Raw genomic sequence first — 12,148 nt, forward strand, 5'->3', positions numbered from 1 at the left:
CAAAGATAATTAATCAGAGAAAGAGGCGCGTGCCTCTAGCTTTTCATGCTGGTGCAAGTCAAGGTCCTTGGAAGAGAAACAATAATAATATAGGCCAAAGGCAAGTAACGGGGAATCGAGCTTATCTGAATAATCCACCACGTCCTCCTTATCCTAAATGCAATATCAAGCATTGGGGTGAATGCCGGGTTGGAGGAATTATCTGTTATCGATGTGGTAGACCAAGCCACATTGCACAAGACTTTCGTGTGCTATCGAATAATGCACCCACCCCTTATCAATACCGGGGAAACAATTAGGCACCCCGAGGCAACTATTAGAGGAACACCGCCCAGGCGTGCGTTTATTCCCTTCCTCCAAGAAATGCAGAAAATGTCGTCGATGTGGTGATAGGTAATATTTTTATATTTTCAAAGAAAGCAGTAGTATTATTTGATTATGGAGCAACACATTCATTCAAAATGTGTGGGGTGGGAGCTCAACCAGTAGATGTTGAATTATCTGTGGTCACACCGACAGGGACCTTAGTGGTATGTAGAAAGATACTTAAAGGCTATCCAATTTGTATTCAGGGAAGAATGCTACCTGCTAATTTAGTAATGTTTGATATGCATGGATTTGATGTAATTCTAGGGATGGACTGGCTAGCCTCTAACTATGCTAGTATAGATTGTTACAATAAAGAGGTGGTGTTCAGACCTCTTGGAGAGCAAGAGTACAAATTTGTTGAGTCATGCGTGCGCTCCTCGCCATAAATATTGTTAGCTATTCAGGAAAAAAAAGACTACTCTTGGGTGGATGCCAGGGGTACCTAGCATGTGTGAAGGAACCAAAGGAAGAGCTAAAGCTTGAGGATGTCCCAATAGTGAGGGAATTCTTGAATGTATTTCTAGAGGACTTACTTGGGTTGCCCCCCGATTGTGAGGTTGAGTTCGCTATCGACCTACTTCTAGGAATGACACCGATCTTTAAGGCTCCATACAGAATGGCTCTAAAAGAATTGAAAGAATTAAAGGAGCAGTTACAGGAGTTTCTGGATAAAGCATTCATCATACCTAGTGTGTCACCATGGGGAGCACTAGTTCTATTTGTTAAAAAGAAAGACGGGTCGATCAGAATGTGTATTGATTACCGAGAAATAAATAAGGTGACAATTAAGAACACCCACTACCCCATATAGATGACTTGTTTGACCAACTCCAGGGAACACAAGTCTTCTCTAAGATTGATCTTTGATCAGGATACCATTAAGTGAAAATCAAGTTAGAGGATGTTCCAAAGACTGCATTCTAAATTAGATATGGTTACTATGAATTTTTAGTTATGCCATTCAGAGGGTCTAATGCTCCTACTACATTTTGGACCTTATGAATAGGGTTTTTCATAAATATCTGGATCAATTTGTGGTGCTATTGATTGATGATATTTTTATTTATTCAAAGAGTCCCGTGGAGCATGAGAACCATTTGAGGTTGGTACTCCAAGTACTACGAGAAAATAAGCTTTATGCCAAATTTAAGAAATGTGAGTTCTGACTGGAAAAAGTTGCATTTCTAAGACACGTGATATCCATGGATGGTATTTTCTATGGACCCAAGTAAAATAGAGGTAGTGATGGATTGGACGAGACCAAAGAATATTCATGAGATCAAGAGTTTTTTTAGGTATGACAAGATATTATCGTCGATTTGTAGAAGGGTTTTCTAAACTATTAGGTCGTCTGACGAGGTTGACAATAAAGAATGTGAAATATGAGCAGAATGATGAATGAGAGCAAAACTTCCAAGAATTAAAACAATGACTCATCACTAAATCGGTATTGATAATTCCTTCAAGAGGAGGTGGTTTCGTGATTACAGTAATGCATCTTGGAAAAGGCTTGGGTGCGTATTAATGCAACTGGGAAAGGTCATTGCATATGCTTCTCAACAACACAAGGAGTATGAGAAGAATTATCCTACCTATGAATTGGACCTAGCAGCAATGGTATATGCATTGAAAATTTGGAGACACTACCTATATGGTGAGGTGTGAGATTTTTACAAACCATAAAAGTCTTTAGTGCTTCTTCATGCAAAAAGAACTAAACATGAGACAAAGGAGAAGGTTGGAACTGATCAAGGACTATGATTGTACCATCAACTACAACCCAGGGAAAGCCAATGTGGTAGCAGATGCATTAAGTTGAAAGTCATTGAATGCATTAGTTTCAGCAATGGTGACCCAACATCAAATAATGATGGATCTGGAAATATTCGGTGTGGAAATTGTTAGCTTTAGTGTAATCCCAAGAGGGGGGGTGAATTGGGTATTTAAAAATTCTTCCTAGATTTAACATAATCCAGCAATCAGTATTACACAAACCTAGGGTCTTTCTATGTAATTGCAAACTTAATCAAGTACTCAAACAATAAACATAAACATAAACATATAGGTGTAGAAAGTAAATTGCGGAAAATAAGTTGACACCAGATATGTTATCGGGGTTCGGCCAATACCGCCTACGTCCCCGCCTTATCTCACCAGCACAAGGATTACCATTATAAGGCTCACTTAACAGGTGGAACGACACCTAAATAATTGGGTCAGTTAGCACAGGGCTGACCTCAATCTTTACATACAATCCTTACTAGGTTGGATTACCGCCCCCTCAGGCCATGCGTGGAATACAATAGTATTTTCACAATAAGACCGAGACAGTGATTATGCTTCTCAGTAAAGCAGATATGTACCAAATGTAATCAATCACATTCACATGAACAATATAAGAATTGCAAACTTAGTGAAGTGAATATTTGTGCAAACAACACTCAACAAGATGTGATCACTAGAATGTTCAAAAGTGCTCTAAACAAGCTATATTTTGAAACAAATTATATCAAATCTCAATAACAAATCACCGTTTCAAAAATGCTAATCAAATATTCAAACGAACTCAAAATATTTTCCTTTAATGAAATAAACACAAGAGTAATTTGAAAAATATTATAACTTGTAGAAAAATATTTTGCACAACAAAATCAAAGCTATAGGAATCTTGCGATGACAATGCAAAGATCCTTAAGCCTATGAGTTTATCCCAACACAAGATTTATTATATTCAAATATGTGAGATAAACTTTACTAAACTCCCCAAAATAATATCAAACAATCAAGCCAAGCAAATGAGAGTATGAGTAATCTATACTAATCAATAACCCAATATAGAACTCTCACAAAGCTTAGATATATCAAGGGAATGAAAATAGAGAGTATTTGGGCAAAATAGAATTTTGAAAAATAGAGAGGATTTTTGCTAATGATTTTTTTTAATTCACACAAATGAACTCATATTTATAGACTAAGGAAAAAATATAATCATTTATGACCTATAGGGTATTATTAGAAAAGGTTTAAACTGTTTTAGAAAAATTAACCCTGCTTTAAGCTTTTTAACCTCGGTAAAACTTAAGTAACCCGAGAAGATTTGGTAGTTAAAATTAAGTTTAGTTGCTTGAACAGACTCAACTAAAAAAATTATTTTATACGGTTCGGGTGCCCGAGTTAGGATTCGATTGGCTAAACAAAAGTTAGAAACATTGGTGCATGGTTCGGGCGCCCGATCCAACATTCGGTTAACCGAACTCACAAATTCGGTCGCTCGAGGTCATTTTGAACTAAAAACTTTGGTCGCCCGAGTTGGTGAGAAGTCCCTTTCTAAGGGTTCGGTCACCTAAGGGTGATGCATTCATTCTTGGTTCGGTAGCCCGAACCCAAGTCAAAATGTTGACTTTCCCGCAGTTTGGGCACCCAAGAAGTTTTGAACTCCTGGGGTTTGGTCGCCCAACCACACTCATTTTGTGCATTTTATGTTCAATTCAATTCCTTTTTACACACTTGATTATGAATGATATGTGTGCATGAGTGTTGGGACTGAAGGTCTTTTCTAAGGCCGTTTTGAGATTGTCTAAAAAATTCGGCGTCGGTCGACCGAAGCCCTAAGATCATTTGGCCCCCTATGGTCAAAATACGGTCTTGTTGAGCTTACAATTACCTACATGCATGACATGCAGAGATTATTACAGACCGATATAGATTATTACTAACAAAATTTAAAACATAAATGCATTTACAGTAAGAATCTTCTTCTTCTTTCTTCTACTCTTTGGATTCTCCATGGAGTATGCCAAGAGTATGATCTTTAAGTCTTTTAGGCTTCCAAAAATCCTTTCTCATGTGTGTGTACTGAATTAATGACCTGTTCAAGTACTAGGCACACACATTAGTAATATGTAGTTTTTCATAATCAAAACCAGGGATCGGACAAAAAAAGTCAATAGAAATAGTGAACGTAAATCATCACGATTTCATTATTAATCTGGTTATCAACTGACCTTACCGGAAAAGATTAAAGCTGCATGGATGAAAGATGCAGAGTTGGTGAAGATTATGGATAAGGTACAGAGTGGACTGAGGGCGGATTTTAACATCGCAGATGATGGGGTTTTGAGGTTCCAAACTAGAATATGTGTACCCAATGATGGAGAGTTTAAAAGAACAATTCTGGAAGAAGCTCATTGCTCTCCATGAAGCACCAAGATGTATCAGGATTTGCAAGAATCTTTCTGGTGGATTAACTTGAAGAGAGAAATTGCTCGATTCGTAGAGTAGTGCCTTATGTGTCAGCAAGTGAAGGTTGAACATCATAGACAAGCAGGGCCATTGCAACCACTTCACAGCCTAGAGTAGAAGTGGGAGCACATTTCTACGAATTTTGTAACAGGGTTACCACCAGCACTTCATGGGCAAAATGTCATTTGGGTAGTTGTCAATCGTCTAACAAAAACATTCCATTTTATTCCAATCAAATTTAACTACTCCACGAATAAACTGGCAGAGTTGTATGTTCAAGAGATAGTTAGACTACACGGTGTACCAATGTCCATCATATCAGATCGGGATCCACGGTTCACATCCCAGTTTAGGAAAAGTTTGTAGAAAGCCTTGGGATCCCAACTTACCCTTAGCACAACGTTTCGCCCCCAGACTAATGGACAATCAAAGAGGACATTTCAGATATTGGAGGATATGTCGCGGGCATGTGTGCTAGATTTCAGAGGAAGTTGGATTCAGTATCTGCCATTGGTTGAGTTCACCTACAACAATAACTATCAGGCTAGCATCAAGATGGTACCGTATGAAGCGTTATATGGACGAAGGTGCCGATCTCCATTTTATTGGGATGAGGTTGGTGAAAGGAAAATTTTGGGGCCAAAGATTATACAGCAAACTTCTGAGAAAATCAAACTCATCCGAGATAGAATTAAAATAGCTCAGAGTGGACAAAAGAGTTATGTTAATACTCACCGACGAGAGCTAGAATTTGATGTAGGAGATAATGTATTTCTAAGGATTGCTCCAATGAAAGGAATCATGAGGTTTGGATAGAAGGGTAAGCTAAGTCCTAGGTATATCGGGCCATTCAAGATATTGGAGAGGATTGGTCTAATTGCTTAAAAAATAACTTTACCTCCATCATTATCTAGGATTCATGACGTAGTCCACGTTTCAATGCTGAAAAGGTATGTTCCTGACCCTTCTCATGTGATAAGTTATGAGTCGTTGGAAGAAAATGACACCCTATCATATGAAGAAATGTCAGTCCAAATTCTAAGCAGGAAGGATCAGGAGTTACGTACCAAAAAGATTCCATTAGTAAAAGTACTCTGGTGTAATCATGCAATTGAGGAAGCCTCGTGGGAATTAGAATAAGAAATACGTCAAAGATACCTACATCTGTTTAATGAGGCTCAATACTAAGTCACGTAACCATGACTGTTTGTGTAGTTGCTTGGCTGTTTTGATGTAGGCTTGTTTAGTTCAGGCCATTAAGTTAGGTTTATTTAGTTTTAGTTTTTCTATTTTTGGTTATGGTTGGTTTTGGGGGGAGTTTTATTGCCTATTTGTAATCTCCCAGCGACTTTGCTTGTAATCATTGTTTTCCTCCGCCACAAGTAAGGGTTTTTGATAAATTTGGGATGATGCCGCTATATGGGTGGCTACTGGCTCTTTCTTAGAGTCGATTTGTGTTAAATTTAGGTTAACAAATTTCGAAGACGAAATTTTTATAAGGAGGTGAGGATGTAATAATCCTAAATAATAATACTAATAATAATAATTATTATTATTATTATTATTATTATTAATTATTAATTAAATAATATATATATATATATGTAAAGGAAGTCTGAGACTTCCTAAACATTCAAGAAACAAATTTCACCCCCCTACAATCTCTCTCTCTCTCTCTCTCTCTCTCTCTCTCTCACACACACACACACGCACACACACAATTTCTCTTCCGTTTCTCGCCGAAATTGAATAACAGACATCATTTTTAGGTCCCAGTTCTGCTCTTCAAAGTTTAATTGGGGAAATTTCATCTTTTGCATGCATAGGCACCACTCCAGAGCTAGTGTAAGTGGACTAGATTTTACCAGTTTTTATTTTAAAATTTAACCGATTAAATTTGAGTATATGAATATGGTGATATCATGTTAGATTTTATTTTAAAATTTACCTGATTAAATTGAATATATGAATATGGTGATATTTGTTTTGTTTAAATATATGCCTGAGCAAATTATAATACGTAGGTTTGATCATGTCCATTTTTATTTAAATATATTTGAATTAAATTAAACATTGGGGATTTGATCATATCGATTTTATTTAAATATATTTAATTTAAATTAAATATGTGAAATTGATCATACCCGTGTTTTTATTTAAATCTACTGAATAAATATTTATAAGGATTTCTCTAGAAATTTATATAATTATAATTATTAAATAAATTGTATGGCATGAGTTTATTATATTTTATAGTTTAAATGAACAAGTTTGGGGATTTTACGAAGTTATAATTTTTACATGTTATATTGTGAATTTTAGGGTGTTGTATTTATTACGTGGTTGATTGGGAATAATGATGAGATTTATTACAAATTTTGTGTTGGGAAAATGATCGGATGTTTATACTGTTGTATTGCATAAATTGTAATTATATGTTTTAAGAACCCTGATGGGCTAGATGTGGTGAATGCTCAGTACTATAGTTATAGAGGAATATTAGTGCAGTCACACTGTTGTGGAGGTGTTGGCAGTGGATAGTTGATTTGCTTGGCGGTGGATAGTTGATTTGGCCTGAGTAGGGTTGTACCCACCTGTTTTTGGACCAGGATGTGGTAGGCAAATCGATCTTACGATCATAATATTTTGATTTAGCTTTGGTCGGCCAATCGGGCTAAGTCTAGTTTTCGGACCGCACAACCTGTCATAGGGGTTTAACATGACATGCATCGGCCAAAAATGAGTCTTTTACACATATTTGAGTATTTATGTGATTATGGCCTTTAATAGGCATAAATGATGTTTTGAAAGAAAGTACGGATATTCATTTATATATGCGATCTACAGTTTACAAATGAAATTTTTATTCAAATAAAATGATTATTAAATTATTTTTACACTAAATCTCATATTAGCTACACATTGATAATAATGTAGTCCTTACTTACTAAGAGGTGTCTCACTCTAATAATTAATTCATATTTCAGTGTGTTTCGGAGACCAGGCCTAGCGAGCTTCTAGATGGGGTTAGAAAAATATAGTTTAGAGTAAGTGCTTGTGTAAAGCCAGTTAAATATGTTTTTGTTTCACGTGATGTAAATATTGTTACTTGGTGATACCCATGTAAATTTGGTGGTTTAGTACTTTGGTATTATAATATTTGAGGTTTTAGATTATTTTCACTGCTTGTATTGATTTTAATTATGGAAGGTGGTACCCTGGAACCCACTAGGTTCGAGGAGTCACAAATATGCACATGCTATTTGCTCAACTCTTACTCAATGATAATGCATGAAACAGTACTGCAAGAGTTACTATAGTTCCTACCTCGAACACTCTCTATTACACTATGACTTTGTTGGGTGTGCTCAAGTTCTTCTGAGTGAGTGTCCATTTTGATCTTTCCTACTCGAACATCTACTCGGTCTGATCTTTGCCTTTAATCCAGGTCCTTCATGTATTTGTCACTTGTACCTGTACTTAATGTGATCTGCAAAGATAGGATACACTTGGAATAACAAATAGGTTAATATTGAAAAACCAAGGTGTAGTCCCAAGAGGGGGGTGAATTGGGTTTATAAAATTTTCTTTTAAATTTTTTTATGAATTCTTAACCTCTTGTTGTTTTATCAATCACACAACAAAAGTTTAAGTGAACAAGCAATCCTCAAGACAATATTCAATCATATCAATCAATCACAATATATTCAATCAAGATATGAGATTCAATTCTTATACAAGTTTCAGCTTTCGTAGCCCTGTGTATATGTATTTTATTCAAGCCCTGTAGAGAATGAAATTTGTCTTTCAAGATGATAAGCAATATCACATTCAACACTCTTTCCAAAAATCAGATTTCAAATAAACTTTCAGTTAATAGGTTTTTGGGTGTTAACCAATCAACATACTCCCTTAGGGTTTCCGCAAATTATTGATCAACCAACGTAATCCCTTTCAGTTTCCGCAAGTCCCAAAAACAAATTAATCTTTTGTTTATTTAAAATCCAATCCACGTAGTTTTTATGATTAGGAAATTTAAATCATATACTGGAAATTAAAGAGAATAAGGGAAGAGAGTGACACCACGTTTTTTACGAGGTTTGGCCTATCCCCAGTCTACGTCCTCACCTTTGGCCAATACCACCAAAGGATTCCATTATGTCATTCCTTTCCAGGCGGAACAAACCTTTTACAAGTGATACCCCACGCTTAAACACTCCTTTAGTAGGCTAGAGCAACGCCTCTCTAAGTGATACCCCACACTTGGTCACTCCTTTAATAGGCTAGACCAATGCCTCTCCAAGTGATACCCCACACTCGGTCAATGATCCAACAACCTGGAATCATCTACAAGATAAGAAACAAGAGAAGAGAACTTGTGTACAAGAGACACTCTCAAATAGAGTAGATTAGTACAACAATTAGCACAATATACTTTAAAGTAAATTCAATATAAAGTAATTGAAGCTCAATGAAATTATATCACCGAATTATTCTTCCTTTGATTGAAAGATTTAGACTTTGAAAGGACAATTTCGGTGTGAGAATCAGGAAGAACTCAGTTGAGTGTGTAGCAAGATGTTAGCAAGAGAGCTTTAGTGAATTAAGAGCACTTAAGAGTTCTTTGATTGCTGTAGGTATTTCTTGGTGCTTAAAATCCATGCCTTGGGGGCTATTTATAGAGTTTAAAAAGTTAAATCCTTGCTCCCCAAGTTTACTTGGAGTGTTGGTCAAGTTTGTAAAAGAATTGGAGCCCAAGCAACCAATTTAAATATAATTCCCATTGGTATTTTAAAATACTGTTCGAGTGGCAGTCGCTTGGCACGACAAGGCAGTCACCTATCTTAGTTCAAATTCAAGAGTCAGAACACTGGTAGTTGCCTATCAAAACACAGGCAAGCGCATGGGATGACTAGGCAGTCACTTGTCAAGCACCTAGCAGGCGCCCAACACCTTTCTGTCTGCCAGTTCTTAAAAAACATTAAATAGGAAGTCGCCTGGAAGGTTTTGGCAGGCGCCTGGCTTTGCAAAAACTTTTTTTTTTTTTTTTAAGAATTTTGACTTTGAAAACTCTTTTCATTTGTGACCTTCATAATTTATAATTTTAGAAATCATATTTCAAGTTGTTCAAGAAAATGGTTTCTTAGATTTTATCTTGTCCTAAAGGGCTTCAACCATTTTATATCGAGTCTTACTTGAAGTACTTAAATCAAGACTCTTTTAATGACTTTAAATCTTTCAGCTCTTGGAGTCTTCATACTTTTCTTTTTCTTTGAGTCCTTTCTTTGAACTTTAAACAAACTTTGAGCTTCAATCCTTCAAGCTTTCATAAAATATGTCAATCTTTGAGCTTTAACATCCTTTTAGCTTGAGCCTTTTGTTTGCATATTTCCATTGAGCTATCCAAGTTTTGATTCCTGAAACATATCAACTTGAAAGCATATCAAATTACCTTGATTTGTTATCATCAAAATAAGAGTCGTTAGCCTTGTTAGACTAACAATCTCCCCATTTTTTATGATGGCAAACAAGGAGTAAAAATTTGAGTGAACCTTAAAAAGACTACCCCTTACAATAAGCATTATTTTAAGAAACTTAACAATATCAAGATCAATTTCAAAAACTCTTTTACTATTATGCTCATCACATCATTCAAGTTCAAGATCATTATTCAAGTTCAAGATCAAATTTGAGTGAGCCTTAAAAAGACTCCCCCTTACAATAAGCATTATCTTAACAAACTTAACAACATCAAGATCAATTTCAAAAACTCTTTTACTATCATGCTCATCACATCATTCAAGTTCAAGATCAAATACTCTCATATTCAATATCATGCTCATGCTCAATTTTTGCCCAAAACTTCTCCTCCTTTTGACATCAATCAAAAGAGTAAGATATCAAGAAAAAACATATAGATAATAAGGCTATGAGCAACCATAAGCAAAAGTATAGATCTTAGTGAAGGTTCATATTAGCTCAAAATTCATCATGCATATTAATTTATCTTTGCTTACAACAATCTCTCCCTCTTTGACATTAATTCATGATACCAATTTAAAGTTAAAAAAAAAAACATAATACAAACAATAAGTCATAACACTCACCCTGAATTTAATACATTTAGATTTTCATTCATAAAATGAACTCTGTATTTATGAATACTAGATGTGCTTTTTAAATTTATCATCCCATGCTTCAAATATTGATTTATATCATGTATGTGCTCATGGATACTAATATTAACAATGGTACCAATATCATATCAATATCATCTATTGCATAATCATGCTTATGTTTATCCATTTGTCAATCATGCAAGAGATAGCATGCTCATAGACACAAATATGTTGTCCTGCTCAAGTATCAATCAACATATTCATGGATACCAATATGCTGTCATTCTCAAGTATCATACTCATGGATACCAATGTATTTCATAGATACCAAAACAAATATCATATCATGCCAAGATCCATGCTTCTTAATCATTATCATGCTTATTAATTTCATGCTCAAATTTTTAATGTATAGTGAGCCATAAATATACGTCAAGTCAATATTATGATATCATATATGTCGGCATTTTAGCATAGCATAGCTCTGCATATAATTAAGTCAATATTATTTCTTTGGTATAGGCATAGATATCAACATTTTAGCATAGCATAGCATATCAGCATGTAGTTCATATTATCATGTCATTAGTATATAAAATAAACAGATAGATGCAATTGCAATTAATTTGCTCCAGATAAATTTAAACGAGCAAGCACAATATAATAAAGCATATAAAGTAAAGATGACACCAGATGTGTTATCGAGGTTCGGCAAATGTTCCTATGTCTCCGCCTCTAACTCGCAAGCCAAATGATTCCACTAAGGCTCACTTGCGGGTGGAGCGACATCGAAAACAACACCCTTTCTTTATTGGGCAAGGGAAACCCCAAGACATATTAACAGGGTTGAACCCAACCTTTACAACCAATCCTTACGGGCTAGATCAACACCCCTTCAGGCCACACCTGGAATACAACAGATAAACAATATAAATTTTTGTGTACAATATCAATGCTTCTCCAATAAGCAAGTATGTACCAATATAATCAATGCACTTCAATATGATAGGAACTATAAGCTCAATGAAGTTTAATATAACAACTCTCAAGAAAATGTCAATATAGTAAGTAATATATGAGAGTGTGTAATGAGAGATTCTTTGATACAATATATATATGTCATGCCCCGAACCCGAAAATGGGATCCAGGGGTGAAAATGTAATCTAAGCTGTCCCTGTATCATACAAATCATCCACAGATATAGTATGAAGGATGAGGGTCCGACCCCCTAGGCTTCCCAGACACCCTATACATATCCAAGTACAACCATATACGCAGCGGAAAAAGGTCATACTATATACATATGTAGTACCATACCAGAGTTTATACAAAAGCAGAAACAGGCTCTATCATACAACATACAACTGGGTGCCCAACACATCCCAAAATGGCAACCCACCAAAATACAGTCCTAGCA

This window comes from Malania oleifera, chromosome 13 (assembly GCF_029873635.1).
Source record: "Malania oleifera isolate guangnan ecotype guangnan chromosome 13, ASM2987363v1, whole genome shotgun sequence".
NCBI classification, from domain to species: Eukaryota; Viridiplantae; Streptophyta; class Magnoliopsida; order Santalales; family Ximeniaceae; genus Malania; species Malania oleifera.